Consider the following 15,447-nt stretch of genomic DNA (forward strand, 5'->3'; position numbering starts at 1 on the left):
CACGAAAATAATTAATTCAAATGTTAAGCCTTACAGAGAGAAGCCTCAACACCTTAGAGATTCCATCTGCCCAACTAGCCCTCTCTCTGACTCTCCCAGATGGCTATGTACATCTCCTCAGCACTTTCAAAACGTTACAAAAGTTACTGTCCTCACCTGCTGCAGACAGCTAATCCATCCGAGATGACTCTACAACCTTTACCCCAACAGTCTAGGCATATCAACACAGTAACCATAGACGCTTATCGTATTCCACCTACCCCTGGCTCTACACCCGCAGGCAGGGCAGCTCCGAGCCACGCACACACACACACAGAGTCTAATGCTACACGAAACACTAAAAACCAGGTGCCTCAAAGATGAGAGAAAACTCTCAGCAACGATGATGATGCCCAAGAAGACGCTGCGAGGCGAGACCGCCTGCAGGACCGTGACGGGGACGTGAGGAGGCTCTATGGCGACCCCAGAAAGAAAGCAGAACGTCACGGCCCATGACAAGAAGTTACTCTCAAAACTGAGAGGATGTATGCACTAGAAGCCTGGCTTCAAGACCTAACCACCTAAGGATGCAGGGAAAAAAGATCGGTCTGTCCAAATAGACACCTGGAAAGCAGAGCCGCTCGTGTGGCTGGCGATGACGCCGCAGAAGAGGACCGTCTGGAAACTTGCAAGATGGAAGTCCGAACCACGCTTTAATCTCGTTACAAAAGAAAAAAAGTGCCTGATTGGCACTACACTGATGAGTACAAGTGTTCAAGACTCTAGGGATGCCGGCTGAGGTGCGCGGCGTGCTCCATGAGCACAAAGACAACATTGAGACCTGAGAAAGTGCTAAGATGAACGAGACACGCCGCAAAAACTACACAAACACACGTAGGCTGAAACTGCCCTGGCCTGGCAAACACGACCATTGTGCTGAAAAGAAACCCCCTGCCTTAACCCGCCTAAAGGGGACTGTTCCTGGAGAGCCCTCTCCCCTACACTAACTTTAAAACTTGAAAACCGCTTCCTGGAAGAGCCAACCTTGTCTGCTCCTTCCCCCCACCGCTCTCCACCATCAGTGCCTCAACTTACCTTTCACATGGCCATGACTCCAATTCCATCCTCAAAAAGAAAAAATATAATCAGCCCATTGCATGAATCTTGCACTCACACCAGGTTCCTCTTCATCACCTGCCAAAAACCCAAAAATTACAATCCACACACAACAAGGCTGTCAGTCAGCATCACATCTGGCACAGACGGTTCCCCACAACATCCCCCACCTCGGATGCACCGTGGCATCCCTCTCGCGTGCTCCGTGCCGATTCCACGGTCGAATGCTACGGCTGTCGTCGATTGTGGTGCCTAGGATACCAAATGACAACAAATTACTATGGTACTTTAATGAAATCATCAGCCCCCTGCTCCTACTCTCTACTACCCAGCTCACCTCAAATGCTCATCCAATTCCTAAGGCTGCCCCGCACAGAACCTGCAAAACCAAGGAGAAACGCTCCACTGACTGACCGCCAAATACTATCCTATTAGACACTGACGCGGCCCACGACCGCCTCACCTTCTCGGACCGCTCCCCAGCAGGTGGCATCGCTCCTGTGCGCAGCGCCTGCAAAAAAACAAACGAAGAGACACGTGCTGAAATACTGCCCAAAACCACGGCTCGCCCGTGCTGGTCCCCTCCTCACACACCTTTACCATCACAACTTGCCTGTCTGGCTTCCGGCAGTTTAGGCCGCCACGTTGGCTCTTGCACACCACCTGTAAAACTCCAAAAACACGGGTCACTTATGACTGCACCGCCAATGAACACCTGAAAAATAATTGCCGCTTCAGCCCACCGATCGGTGCTCACCTTGCCCGAGAGTCAGCTCCTGTGCCCGTATCCCGTGGTGCTCATCGCTGTGCACCTTCAAATTAAAAGAAAAGAAATACAATAAGGCAGTGTTTTCATTTAGCTCACAACCGGGGCTAAACATCAGCAGCATTCCTCTCTCCCAATGTCGCTTCCCCAAATGAGGAAGGGCACTGGGAAAAAGGGAGACTTAGTAGGATGAAGTGAACCAGATTTAATGAAAGGAAGAAATCAACATAAAGGACAACACAAAACAAACAACTGTATACTCATCCACAGATCACTGACAAGTTGCTCCAGGAATCACAGGAAGGAAGAGGGAGGAGGGAGGAGAGGCAAGGAGAGCAGGAAAAAACCCCACCTCTTCCCAACAAGCCCTCTGTTTTATAGTGAGCTTGATGTCAATGAAACAGAAAACACCTGTGGGCCACTCAGGGTCAGCTGCCCTGCATTTAACTGCTGAGGGCCTTGATCACCATGCCTGGACACAAACTAAAACCAAATCCCAGTGAAATCAGCAACAATAGGCATATTACCAAGAGTCATCTTTCCTCTAATGCCACACAGCGACCCACCTTCTTATGGCGCTCGCCTCTCCTCTCTTGTCCTGAACAGCTCGTCCATCTGCATCTGCAAAGACAATATTGAGTAAGTCACCTGGACTCAAAGCATCCCTTTACTAGTTCCAGATATCTGGTTCCCATTAAGGAATACCATCCACAGACCAACTGGAGGCTGCCACTAAAGTAAATAATTAATTCAAACATTAAACCTTACACAGAGAAGCCTCAACACCTTAGAGATCCCATCTGCCCAACTAGCCCTCTCGCTGCCTCTCCCAGAGGGCTCCAAATATCTCCTCTGCACCTTCAAAAGGTTACAGAAGTTTCTGTCCTCACCTGCTGCAGATAGCTAATCTGTCCGAGATGACTCTATAACCTTTACCCCAACAGTCTAGGCATATCAACATATTAACCACAGACACTGATCGCTATTCTACCTACCCCTGACTCTACAATGCCAGGCAGGGCAGCTCCGAGCCACACACACACACACACGCATGCACACACACACAGAGAGTCCAATGCTACACAGAACGCTAGAAACTAGGTGCGTCAAAGATGAGAGAAAACTCTCAGCGACCATGATGATGCCCAAGAAGAAGACGCTGCGAGGGAAGACCGCCTGCAGGACCGTGACGGGGACGTGAGGAGGCTCTATGGCGACCCCAGAAACAAAGCAGAACGTCATGGCCCGTGACAAGAAGTTACTCTCAAAACTGAGAGGATGTATGCACAAGAAGCTTGGCTTCAAGACCTCACCACCTAAGGATGCACATAAGAATGACCAGTCTGTCCAAATAGACGCCTAGAAAGCACAGCCTCTCGTGTGGCTGGCAATGACGCCGCAGAAGAGGACCGTCTGGAAACTTGCAAGATGGAAGCCCGAACCACACTTTAATCTCATTACAAAAGAAAGAAAGTGCCTGATTGGCACTACACTGATGAGTACAGGTGTTCAAGACTCCAGGGATGGCGTGCTCCTTGAGCACAAACAAGACATCAAGACCTGAAGAAGTGCTAAGACGCACGAGACAATCCGCACGAACTACACAAACACACGTAGGCTGGAACTGCCCTGGCCTGGCAAACGCTACCATTGTGCTGAAAAGAAACCCTCTGGCTTAGCCTGCCTAAAGAGTACTGTTCCTGGACAGCCCTCTCCCCTACACTAACTTTAAAACTGGAAAAACGCTTCCTGAAAGTGCCAACCTTGTCTGCTCCTTCCCCCAACCTCTCCCCACCACCAGTGCCTCAACTTACCTTTCAGACAGCCAAGGGTCCAATTCCATCCTCAAAAAGAAAAAATAGAATCAGCCCACTGCATGAATCCTGCAATCACCAGATTCCTCTTCATCACCTGCAAAAAAAAAAAAAAAAAAAATTACAATCCACACACAACAAGGCCGTCAGTCAGCATCACATCTGACACAGACCGTTCCCCACATCATCCCCCACCTCGGATGCACCGTGCCATTACGTGCACCTGCTCCGTGCCGATTCCAGACTCGGACGCTGTGGCTGTCGTCGCTCGTGGTGCCTAGGATACCAAAAGAGACAAAGTTACCGTGCCACTGGCAAGAAATCACCAGCCCCCTGCTCCTACTCTCTACTACCCAGCTCACCTCAAATGCTCATCCAAGTCCAAAGGCTGCCCCGCACAGAACCTGCAAAACCAAGGAGAAACGCTCCACTGAGTGGCCACTTAATACTTTCCTATTACACACCAACGCGGCCCACGACCGCCTCACCTTCTCGGACCGCTCCTTCGCACGTGGCTTCGCTCCCCAGAGCCTGTGGGCAGCACCTGCAAAAACACAAACAAAAAGGCACGGGCTGAGATACTGCCAAAAACCGCGGCTTGCCCGTGCCGCTCCCCTTCTAGCACACCTTTACCATTACAACTTGCCTGTCCGGCCTCCGCCAGTTTAGGGCATCACGTTGACTCTTGCACATCACCTGTAAAACCAAAAAAAACCACATGCTGCTTATGACTGCGCCGCCAATACAATACCTCAAAAATAACTGCCGCTTCAGCCCACCGATCGGTGCTCACCTCGCCCGAGTCAGCTCCTGTGCCTGTACACCCTGTCGCTCATCGCTTTGCACCTTCAAATTAAAAAAAAAAAACAAACACAGAAATACCATAATCTAGGCGTATCGCCACCAGTCATCTTCCCTGTAACACCACACGGCGACCGACCTTCTTATGGCGCTCCGCTCGCCTCTCCTCTCTTGTCCTGCACGGCTCGTCCCTCTGCATCTGCAAAGACAATAATGAACAAATCACCTGAATGCAGAGCATCACTTTAATATTTCCAGACATCTCGTTCCCATTAAGGAATACCATCTCCAGCCCAACTACAGCGTGCCACTAAAATAAATACGTAATTCAAACATTAAGCCTTACACGTAGAAGCCTCAACACCTTAGATATATAGACACTTATCGCTATTCCATCTACCCCTAACTCTACACCCCCAGGCAGGGCAGCTCCGAGCCACGCACACACAGATAGACGATACACGGAATGCTACGAACGACGCGCCTCATAGATGAGAGAAAACTCTCTGTGAGAAGCGTGATGCCTCGAAAGAAGATGCTGTCGGAAGACACTTCCTGCGGCACCCTGGCAGGGATGTGAGGAGGCTCTATGGCCGCCCCAGAAAGAGAGCAGAACGTCACGGCCCGTGACGAGAACTTACTCTCAAAACCGAGAGGATGTACGCGCAAGAAGGCTGGCTTCGAGACCTAACCACGTAAGTATGTGGGGAAGAAATCCCAGTCTGTCCAGAAGGGACGTCTGGAGACCAGAACTGCTCGCACACCCAGGAATGGTGCTGCAAAAGAGGACTGCCTGGAAACTTAGGAATTGCAAGATCAATCTGTTCTTTAAGGTTAAACGAGAAGAAAGCGCCCGATCGGTGCTACGCCGATGAGTACGTGCGTTCGGGACGCTATGGATGGCGGCCGAGACGCGTGGTGTGCTCTTTCAGCACAAAGAGCTATGAGGACATAGAGACCTGATGTGTGTCTAAGACATAGAAGACAGACTATGCAAACTACACGACACACAGAGAAAGGCTGGAACTGCCCTGCCTGGCACACCCTATCATTGCTCTGAAAAGTAACCCGCTCCCTGAGCCTGGCCAAAGGGACTGTTCCTGGACAGACTTCTCCCCTACGCTAACTTCAAAATCCCTCCCTGCAATTCCCGACCTTGTCCCCTCCCTAGCACTGCTCCCTCAACTTATCTTTCAGAGGAGAGGAAGTCTCAATGCATCCTCAAAAAAAACAAACCCCATGGCAGCTAACTAGGGTGCTTCTGCTGTTGCCAGGTTCCTCTTCGTCATCTGCAAAACAAGAAAATACACAAGCACCAGCTGCGAGCATCACAGTGGTCAAAACCAACCTCTTCCACAACACCTCCTCCTCAATAGCAACCTGGTCTTAATTATACTTAGCCCACAGAGTGATGGCAATTTCCTCCTGGGATCACAACCATGGAGAAGAAAGGTGGAGGAAAAAGAGGGAGGAAGGAGGGGAGAAGAGAAGAGAGCACAGATCCACCCCATCCGCAGCAATCTTGCCCTTATATACTGAACCTGACATTAACATTATACAATACACCTGTGGACCAGCCTGGGGCAGCTGCCCTGGATTTAACTGCTAATGGCATTAATCACCATGCCACAGCTGGCCACATATTGAAACAAATTGGAACACAAAAGTGATTCTATAGAGTTTATCCCCACAAAAACAGTACACCCCCAAAAAGAACACAAAAAAAAAAAAACATAACCTTGTACCTTTTTTTTTCCTGTTGGAGCTCATCCCCACCTCAGCATATTGTCTTGTCAGAGCATGAAGTGCAGACGACGTGTGTCCGGATGATACTTGCATGTGAGGAACACATATTCATAAAGAGTCCAGATGTGTAAGACTAGTATCATTTTGTCATTTTATTAATCATAAATCTATTATATTGACCAACGCATCTGCAAAAAAACAACTTATAAATGCAGCACCTCCTTAGGGAAAAAAATGTGTCAGAAACTGAAAAAAAAATACAATTCAGAGCTCTCAACCATAACGGGACACCAAACACAAACAGCAACACCGCCGGGCTGACACCCCCAACGCCCCAGGCCCAAAAGCCCCCGCGGGGAGCAGGGCCCAGCCGCCCCGCCCGCCCCCACGATCCCCCCCGGCGCCAGCAGCCGCGGACCTTTCCCCCCCACGTGCGGGCACCGGGACCCGCCCGGCGCCGCCGGAGCCCCCCCGCACCGCCGCCGCTGCCCGACCCGCGCCGGCAGCGGCAGAGCCTGCCCGGCCCCAATACCGAGCAGCTGAGAGCCGGACGGGGCTGCCCCTGCTCCCCCCCGCCCGGACACGGGCTCGGCCCCAACACCCCCGCGGCGAGCCCGGGACAGCGTTCGGCCCAGGGCCGCTTCCGCGCCCCCCCACCAGCCCCGTGAGCGCAGAGCTCGGACCCCACCGGGGGATGGACCCCACCGGGGGATCGCCCCGAGGGGGGGGATCGCCCCGAGGGGGGGATCGCCCCTCCCAAACCCTCCGTGCCTACGGCCCCTCACCTGCTCCGACGCAGCGCCGCCGCCAACGCCGAGCGCACCGCAACGAAACTCGCGACCGCCCGCGCCGCTCTTGTGCGCCCGCGCCGCAACCCGTCCCCGCCGCGCCAGGTTGCCCGACCTTCAGTCGGCCATTTTGGGAACTTCAACTTGGCTACTGCGCATGCTCGCTAGCCGCCATTTTGCCAGATTGCCCAACCTTCGGTCGGCCATTTTGGGAACTTCATCTTACTACTACGCATGCCCGATAGCCGCCATTTTGCCAGGTTGCCCGACCTTAAGTCGGCCATTTTCGGAACTTCATTTAGCTACTGCGCATGCCCGGAAACCGCCATTTTGCCAGGCTGCCCGAACACCGCGCCCCTATCCCGCCCACCAGGGCGGGGTTCCGCAGGAGACCACGCCCCCGTCCAGCCCCTCGGGGGGGTTCCTCGGCACATCCCGCCCCTGGCACGCCCCCACGGGGACACCGCTAATGTCCCTGTGGGGGCATTAATAAACAAGAGAGTAAAATTAATAAACAAGAGAGTAAAATTAATTGTAAAAGTAACAGAAGTTTAAAAAGTGAAAGTAAAAAAGAGTAAATGTAAAAGAAACAAAAGTTAAGAAAACACGAAAACTACAACACTAAAACCCTAAAAAAAAAAAAAGATTAAAAAAAATTATGAAAGAGCTAGACAGCACGCGGTAGACCTACAACCCAGAAACTAAGGTGGATCTTCACGCCAGAAACTAAGGTGGACTTGGAAGAGGTAGACCAGTAAAAGAAAAAACAAAAAGCAAAAAAAGAAAAACTAACAAAGCCACCACTAATAAAGCCACCACTAACAAAGCCACCACTAACAAAGCCACCACTAACAAAGCCACCACTAACAAAGCCACCACTAACAAAGCCACCACTAATAAAGCCACCACTAATAAAGCCACCACTAATAAAGCCACCACTAATAAACAAAAAAATAAAAGTAATTGTAAAAGTAACAGAAGTTTAAAAAGTAAAAAATAAATATTAAATGTTAAAGAAACCTAAGTTAAAAAACCCTAGCACAGACACTACAACCCTAGCACACTAAAACCCAAAAGCTAAAATACAAAAATTAAAAAGAAAAATTAAAAAATTCTGAAGTTATAATAGTAAAAGTAAAAAAGACCTGCACATCAGAAACGAACGTAGACCTGCACGCCAGAAGGCGGCAAACCAGGCAGAAGAGGTACACCTGGAAGAAGTAGACCAGTAAAAGAAAAAGTAAAGAAAAAGCAAAAAAAGAAAAACTAATAAGCAGCAACGAAGCAGTGGCAACTAAGCAATAAAAAAGTAAAAGTAATTGTAAAAGCAACAGAAGTTAACGAAGCAGAAGTAAAAAATAAAAAGTAAATGGAAAAAGTTAACAAAAGCTAAGAAACTAACTAAAAAGCTAAGAAACAAACTAAAAAGCTAAGAAACAAACTAAAAAGCTAAGAAACAAACTAAAAAGCTAAGAAACAAACTAAAAAGCTAAGAAACAAACTAAAAAGCTAAGAAACAAACTAAAAAGCTAAGAAACAAACTAAAAAGCTAACAAACTAAAAAGCTAACAAACTAAAAAGCTAAGAAACAAACTAAAAAGCTAAGAAACAAACTAAAAAGCTAAGAAACAAACTAAAAAGCTAACAAACTAAAAAGCTAACAAACTAAAAAGCTAAGAAACAAACTAAAAAGCTAAGAAACAAACTAAAAAGCTAAGAAACAAACTAAAAAGCTAAGAAACAAACTAAAAAGCTAAGAAACAAACTAAAAAGCTAAGAAACAAACTAAAAAGCTAAGAAAATGTAAAAAAAATTAGAAAACAGATAGACTGCACACAGTACACCTGCATGCCACATGGAACGTAGACTTGCACACCAGAAACAAAGGTGGACCTGGAACAGGTAGACCAGTAAAAGAAAAAGTAAAGCACAACTAATAAAGGCACAACTAATAAAGGCACAACTAATAAAGGCACAACTAATAAAGGCACAACTAATAAAGGCACAACTAATAAAGGCACAACTAATAAAGGCACAACTAATAAAGGCACAACTAATAAAGGCACAACTAATAAAGGCACAACAGTAAAAGTAGTGGTAAAAGTGACAGAAGTTAAAAAAGTAAAAAACAAAGTGTAAATGTAAAAGAAACAAAAGTTAAAAAACCTAAAACTCTAAAACCCTAAAAAACTAAATCTAAAAAATTAACATTAAAGTAAAAAAAAACCATGAAACAGGTAGACTGCACGCGCTAGACCTGCAACCCACAAACTAAGGTGGATCTGCACGCCAGAAACTGAGGTGGACCTGGAAGAGCTAGACCAGTAAAAGAAAAAACAAAAAGCAAAAAAAGAAAAACTAATAAAGCCACCACTAATAAAGCCACCACTAATAAAGCCACCACTAATAAAGCCACCACTAATAAAGCCACCACTAATAAAGCCACCACTAATAAAGCCACCACTAATAAACAAGAGAGTAAAATTAGTTGTAAAAGTAACAGAAGTTTAAAAAGTAAAAGTAAAAAAGAGTAAATGTAAAAGAAACAAAAGTAAAAAATACGACAACTAAAACACTAAAACCCTAAAACAAGAAAAGATAAAAAAAATTATGAAAGAGCTAGACGGCACACGGTAGAACTACAAGCCAGAAACTAAGACGGACCTGGAAGAGGTAGACCAGTAAAAGAAAAAGTAAAGCCACCACTAATAAAAGCCACCACTAATAAAAGCCACCACTAATAAACAAAAAAATAAAAGTAATTGTAAAAGTAACAGAAGTTAAAAAAGTAAAAAATAAATATTAAATGTTAAAGAAACCTAAGTTAAAAAACCCTAGCACACACGCTACAACCCTAGCACACACGCTACAACCCTAGCACACTAAAAAACAAAAGCTAAAATACTAAAATTAAAAAAAAAATTAAAAAATTATGAAGTTATAAAAGTAAAAAAGACCTGCACACCAGAAACGAACGTAGACCTGCACGCCAGAAGGCGGCAAACCAGTCAGAAAAGGTACACCTGGAAGAGGTAGACCAGTAAAAGAAAAAGTAAAGAAAAAGCAAAAAAAGAAAAACTAATAAGCAGCAACGAAGCAGCAGCAACTAAGCAATAAAAAAGTAAAAGTAATTGTAAAAGCAACAGAAGTTAAAAAAGCAGAAGTAAAAAATAAAAAGTAAATGTAAAAGTAAAAAAAGCTAAACAACTATAAAGCCAAGGAACTAAAGCCACAATAATGTAAAAAAATTTAGAAAAGAGACAGACTGCACGCAGTAGACCTGCACGCCACGTGGAAGGAAGGTAGACCTGAACACCAGAAGGGAGGGAGACCTGAACGCCCAAATGTCCAAACGTTTCACGCTCTGACCGACAAAACAAACGAGACGGGAACCCTGTTCCAAAAAGGCGAATGACCGCAGATTGCTCCCGTGACAAAGGTGGCGGCCCTGAAAGCTATTCCTGCCTGCAATCGTCCCATGTCAGCCCTTTCACAGCCCGAACAACAATGGGCTCCGGGCTTGTTTACCTACCCAAATGTCCAAACGTTTCACGCTATGTCCAAGAAAAAGACAAGCCGAGAGCCAGGCTCCAAAATATGAACGGCCGCCGCCAGGCGCCCACCGAGGCGCTCTATTGCTCGCCCTCCTCAACAAGACAGGGAGAAAATACAACAAAAAAGCTTGTGGGTCGAGATAAGGACAAAGAGATCACTCACCAACTTCCGTCACAGGAAAACACACTCTACTTGGGGAAATTCATTTAATTTATTGTCAATCAAAATCAGAGTAGGGTAACGAGAAATAAGAACAAATCTAAAAAATACCTTCCTCCCACCCCTCTCTTTTTTTTTCCTGGGCTCATCTTGACTCCCAGCTTCTCTACATCCTACCCTCGACCAACGCAGGGGGACGGGGATCAGGGGTGCGGTCAGTTCATCACACATTGTCTCTGCCGCTCCTTCCTCCTCACGCTCTTCTTCTGCTCCAGCGTAGGGTCCCTCCCACGGGGCCACAGGTCCTGCCGTAACACCTGCTCCAGCATGGGCTCCCCTCCACGGAGCCACGGCTGCTGACAGGAGCCTGCTCCAGCGCGGGCGCTCCACGGGGTCACGGCTTCCTTCGGGCACACCCACCTACTCCAGCGAGGGGTCCTCCGTGGCCTGCAGGTGCACGTCTGCTCCACCGTGGACCTCCACGGGCTGCAGGGGGACAACCTGCGTCACCAGGGCTGCAGGGGAATCTCTGCTCTGGTGCCTGGAGCACCTCCTCCCCCTCCCTGCAGGGCAGAGAGAAAAGGATTAAAAAACAGGGAAAGGGAGCTACCGAGACAGAGAGAGGGGCAGAGGGCAAAAGAAACAGCGATGGGCTACAGGCCAGAGAGGAGGGAGGGAGAGGGAACCGGACTATGAGAGATGGAGAAAAGCAAAGATTTCTGATGGGCCACAGGGCAGAGATGGAGAAATTAAAAGAGGGGACAGTGAGGTGGACAGAGAGACACTGAGAAATACCAAAAAACCTCAGTGAGCTGAAGGGGAGAGACAGAGGAATTAAATAATAGGGCCAGGGAGCCAAGACAGAGAACGATAAAGACAAAACCAGGCTATAGGACAGAGAAGGAAGAAATTAAAACATAGAGACAGGAACGTGGAATAAGATAATACAGGAAAGAAAAGTGTATCTAGAATACAGGGCAGAGACAGAGGAAATTAGAAATAGGGACATGGAGCCAGACGGGGGCGGCGGTAATTGTGAAGGGCTAAAGGGCAGATGGGGTGGAATTAAAAAAAATTGGGACAGGAAGACAGACAGATAGATGGAGAAAGACAAAAACAGTGATGGGCTGCAGGACAGAGGATGAAAAAAAGAGGGACAGGGAACAGGACAGAAGTGCAGACAGAAAAAAGAAAGCAGAGAGGCAGAACAACAGAGAAAGAGAGGGACTTGGAGAACGAGAGAGGAAGAGATGCAGGGAAGCGAAAAAAATTACAGCTGTGAGAGAAAGAGAAGGTGGGGCAGGGAAGGACTGCGACGCAGAAGAGGGGCGACATGGCCCCAAGGGTCCAGGACTCACCACTGCTTCCGCCCTTGGAGCTGCTGGGAGAATCTGACAGTTCGGATGCATCTTCCTCTCTCTCTGCCTCCCTTCCTCCTCTCTGGCTCCGGTCACTTGACTCTTATCCACCTAAGAGAACACATTCGTATCATACAGCTCTTACAACACGAGGCTTCCCAGATACACAGCCTCACACATGCCCACGCTTCATGGCTCCCGGAGACCACCTCGGATGTTCAGCTCGGCCGGCCCGCTGCGTGCCGGCCTCCCTCAACTTCGGGCTCCGACGTGACCGGACCCCCGCCTCCGGGCAACGTCCACGCACCCTGCCCACCCGCCGCTTTCCCACGCGGCCCCCCGACGCCCTCCCGCTCCCCCGCACAAGCGGCCAGTTTACCTTCTGCTTTTGGCCCCCGAACCAGCTCACGGAGCGCCCGCTGCGGAGCCCAAAAACCCAGCTGCCGAGCCTGCTCTCCCCCTGCGGGGCGGCACCATCGCAGCCCGGCCGGCACTTTATTATCGCTCTCGCAGGCTTTACTTCTCCGCCATCGCCTGCACCGCCACGCCCGCCCCCCGAACCCCCCCGAGGCCCAAAAATCCCCCGCAGGGAGCCGGGCCCAGCCGCCCTGGTAGCGCAGACCCGCCCGCCCCCACGGACCCCCCCGACGGCAGCAGCCGGGGCCCTTTCCCCCCCACCACCCCGTGCGGGCACCAGGACCCGCCCGGCGCCGCGACCCGCCCCCCCCCACCCCGCCGGGAGCCGCGCGGGAACCGCCGCCGCGCCGAGCCGGGACCTGCCGCCGGGACCGGCACCGCACCGCCCCGGGAGCCGCCCCCGCCGCTCCGGGAAGTTGCGCCGGGACCGGCACCGCGCCGCCGCGCCGAGCCACAGCCGCGCCACGCCGGGACCTACCGCCGGGACCGGCGCCGCGCCGGGACCTGCGCCTGGACCGGCGCCGCACCAGGACCTGCCGCCGGGACCGGGACCGGGACCAGGACCGGCGCCACGCCGCGCCAGAAACCGCGCCGGAAGCCGCAGCTTTGCCGGAAGCCGCGCCAGGACGCGCCCCGCCCCGCCCCGCCCCGCGCGGCGCCGCGACCCGCCCCCGCCGCGGGCCCCCCCCCCCGCCGGGAGCCGCGCGGGAACCGCCGCCGCGCCGAGCCGGGACCTGCCGTCGGGACCGGCACCGCGCCGCCCCGGGAGCCGCCCCCGCCGCTCCGGGAAGCTGCGCCGGCACCGGCGCCGCGCCACGCCACGCCGGGACCTACCGCCGGGACCAGCGCCGCGCCGCCCCGGGAGCCTCCACTCCGGTAGCCGCCGCCCCGCCGGGAACCGCGCCGGGACCCGCCCCGTCCCCGCCGCGCCGGGACCTGCGGAGAAAAAAAAAAAAAAAAAAACGGAGGGAAAAAAAAAAAAGGTAAAAAAGCGGCGGCTGCAGTACCGAAATTTGACCACAGGGCGGCAGCAGAAGGCGCCGCCAGAGCGCCCCTCCACTGCGCATGCGCGACTCCCCAGGGGACCCCGCCCATATCCTGCCCCTCAGGGCGGAGTCGCGCAGTAAACCACGCCCCGTCCCGCCCCCAGGGCGGGGCTCCGTTGGAGGCCACGCCTCCCCCGTCCCGCCCTCTCGGGGCGGGGTTTCGCATGAGACCACGCCCCCCTCCAGCCCCTCGGGGCGGGGCTCCGCAGCACACCCCGCCCCTGACACGCCCCCACGGGGACACGGCCCCGCCCATTGCCAGCACTGACTGAGCAGCCATAGCCGCCCACTGCGCATGTGCAGTTGCCCAAGAGACGCCCCCCCCCCGCTCCTGTCCCGCCCGCGCCCCGTTTAAGCACCGCTCCCTCGGCAAAAACAGCGGCGGCGAACTAAAACGCAGCCGCCGAGAGACATTCTTAAAAACAACCGCGATTAAGAAAAGGACAAAATTAAAAAGTAGGCCCCGAAAACTAAAACGGGGATGGACAAATGTAAAAAGCGACGGCTGCGGCACCGAGCGCGGCCAGAGCCCCCCACCCGCAGTACCGCGCCCCGGACCCCAGGGCGCGCCTTTCCCTCGCTTCTCCCACCAATTGTCGCTATTTTTACGCCGTGACGCCCTCTGCTTTGGGGGACTCACCCGCCCCCCCAGACACACATGCCGCCCGCCCCACCTACCTGCTCCTCCACTGCATCCTTGCCCCCGCATGGGGGACATTCAGGTGCCCCGAATGACATCAGCACCACCCATCCGTCTCCCCGCTTTTTGTTCACCCCAAAAAAAAGGGCACTAAATGAGGGAAACAGCCCTGACCCCCACCTCCTTACTTTAGCAAGGCCATTTACGTGTCTACACGCCCCCTCCCCAAAAAAAGGGGAAAAAGATGGTGCCCTAGCAACCAAGATGGCCGCCTAGCAACCAAGATGGCGTCCTAGCAACCAAGATGGCGTCCTAGCACCCAAGACGGCGTCCTAGCAACCAAGACAGCATCCTAGCAACCAAGACAGCCGCCTAGCAACCAAAATGGCGGCCTAGCAACCAAAATGGCGGCCTAGCAACCAAGACGGCGTCCTAGCAACCAAGACGGCGTCCTAGCAACCAAGACGGCGCCCGAGCAACCAAAATGGCGTCCCAGCAACCAAAATGGCCGTCTAGCAACCAAGATGGCGTCCTAGCAACCAAAATGGCCGCCTAGCAACCAAAATGGCCGCCTAGCAACCAAAATGGCCGCCTAGCAACCAAAATGGCGTCCCAGCAACCAAGATGGCGTCCCAGCAACCAAGATGGCGTCCCAGCAACCAAGATGGCCGCCTAGCAACCAAAATGGCGTCCCAGCAACCAAAATGGCGTCCTAGCAACCAAAATGGCCGCCTAGCAACCAGGATGGCGTCCTAGCAACCAAGATGGCGTCCTAGCAACCAAAATGGCCGCCTAGCAACCAAAATGGCCGCCTAGCAACCAAAATGGCGTCCCAGCAACCAAGATGGCGTCCCAGCAACCAAGATGGCGTCCTAGCAACCAAGATGGCCGCCTAGCAACCAAAATGGCGGTCTAGCAACCAAAATGGCCGCCTAGCAACCAGGATGGCGTCCTAGCAACCAAAATGGCGTCCTAGCAACCAAAATGGCGTCCCAGCAACCAAAATGGCGCCCTAGCAACCAAAATGGCGCCCTAGCAACCAAAATGGCGCCCTAGCAACCAAAATGGCCGCCTAGCAACCAAAATGGCGTCCCAGCAACCAGGATGGCGTCCTAGCAACCAAAATGGCGTCCTAGCAACCAAAATGGCGTCCCAGCAACCAAAATGGCGCCCTAGCAACCAAAATGGCGCCCTAGCAACCAAAATGGCGCCCTAGCAACAAAGATGGCGCCCTAGCAACCAAATAAGGACAGGGAGCGGGA

General features: G+C 51.7%; 2 long non-coding RNA genes across 2 annotated transcripts; both read right to left on the reverse strand.

Annotated features, from left to right (window-relative positions):
* Positions 1-4,306: 4,306 nt before the first annotated feature.
* LOC137674520 (uncharacterized) lies at positions 4,307-4,700 on the reverse strand. Its single transcript, XR_011049823.1, has 3 exons — positions 4,616-4,700; positions 4,469-4,521; positions 4,307-4,371 (listed from the first exon to the last, which is right to left on the reverse strand). It is a non-coding gene; the product is annotated as an uncharacterized lncRNA (long non-coding RNA).
* Positions 4,701-10,775: 6,075 nt separating this feature from the next.
* Positions 10,776-13,062, reverse strand: LOC137674549 (uncharacterized). Its single transcript, XR_011049831.1, has 3 exons — positions 12,978-13,062; positions 12,083-12,193; positions 10,776-11,287 (listed from the first exon to the last, which is right to left on the reverse strand). It is a non-coding gene; the product is annotated as an uncharacterized lncRNA (long non-coding RNA).
* Positions 13,063-15,447: the final 2,385 nt, after the last annotated feature.

This window comes from Nyctibius grandis, chromosome 29 (assembly GCF_013368605.1).
Source record: "Nyctibius grandis isolate bNycGra1 chromosome 29, bNycGra1.pri, whole genome shotgun sequence".
In the NCBI taxonomy this organism is placed as follows: domain Eukaryota; kingdom Metazoa; phylum Chordata; class Aves; order Nyctibiiformes; family Nyctibiidae; genus Nyctibius; species Nyctibius grandis.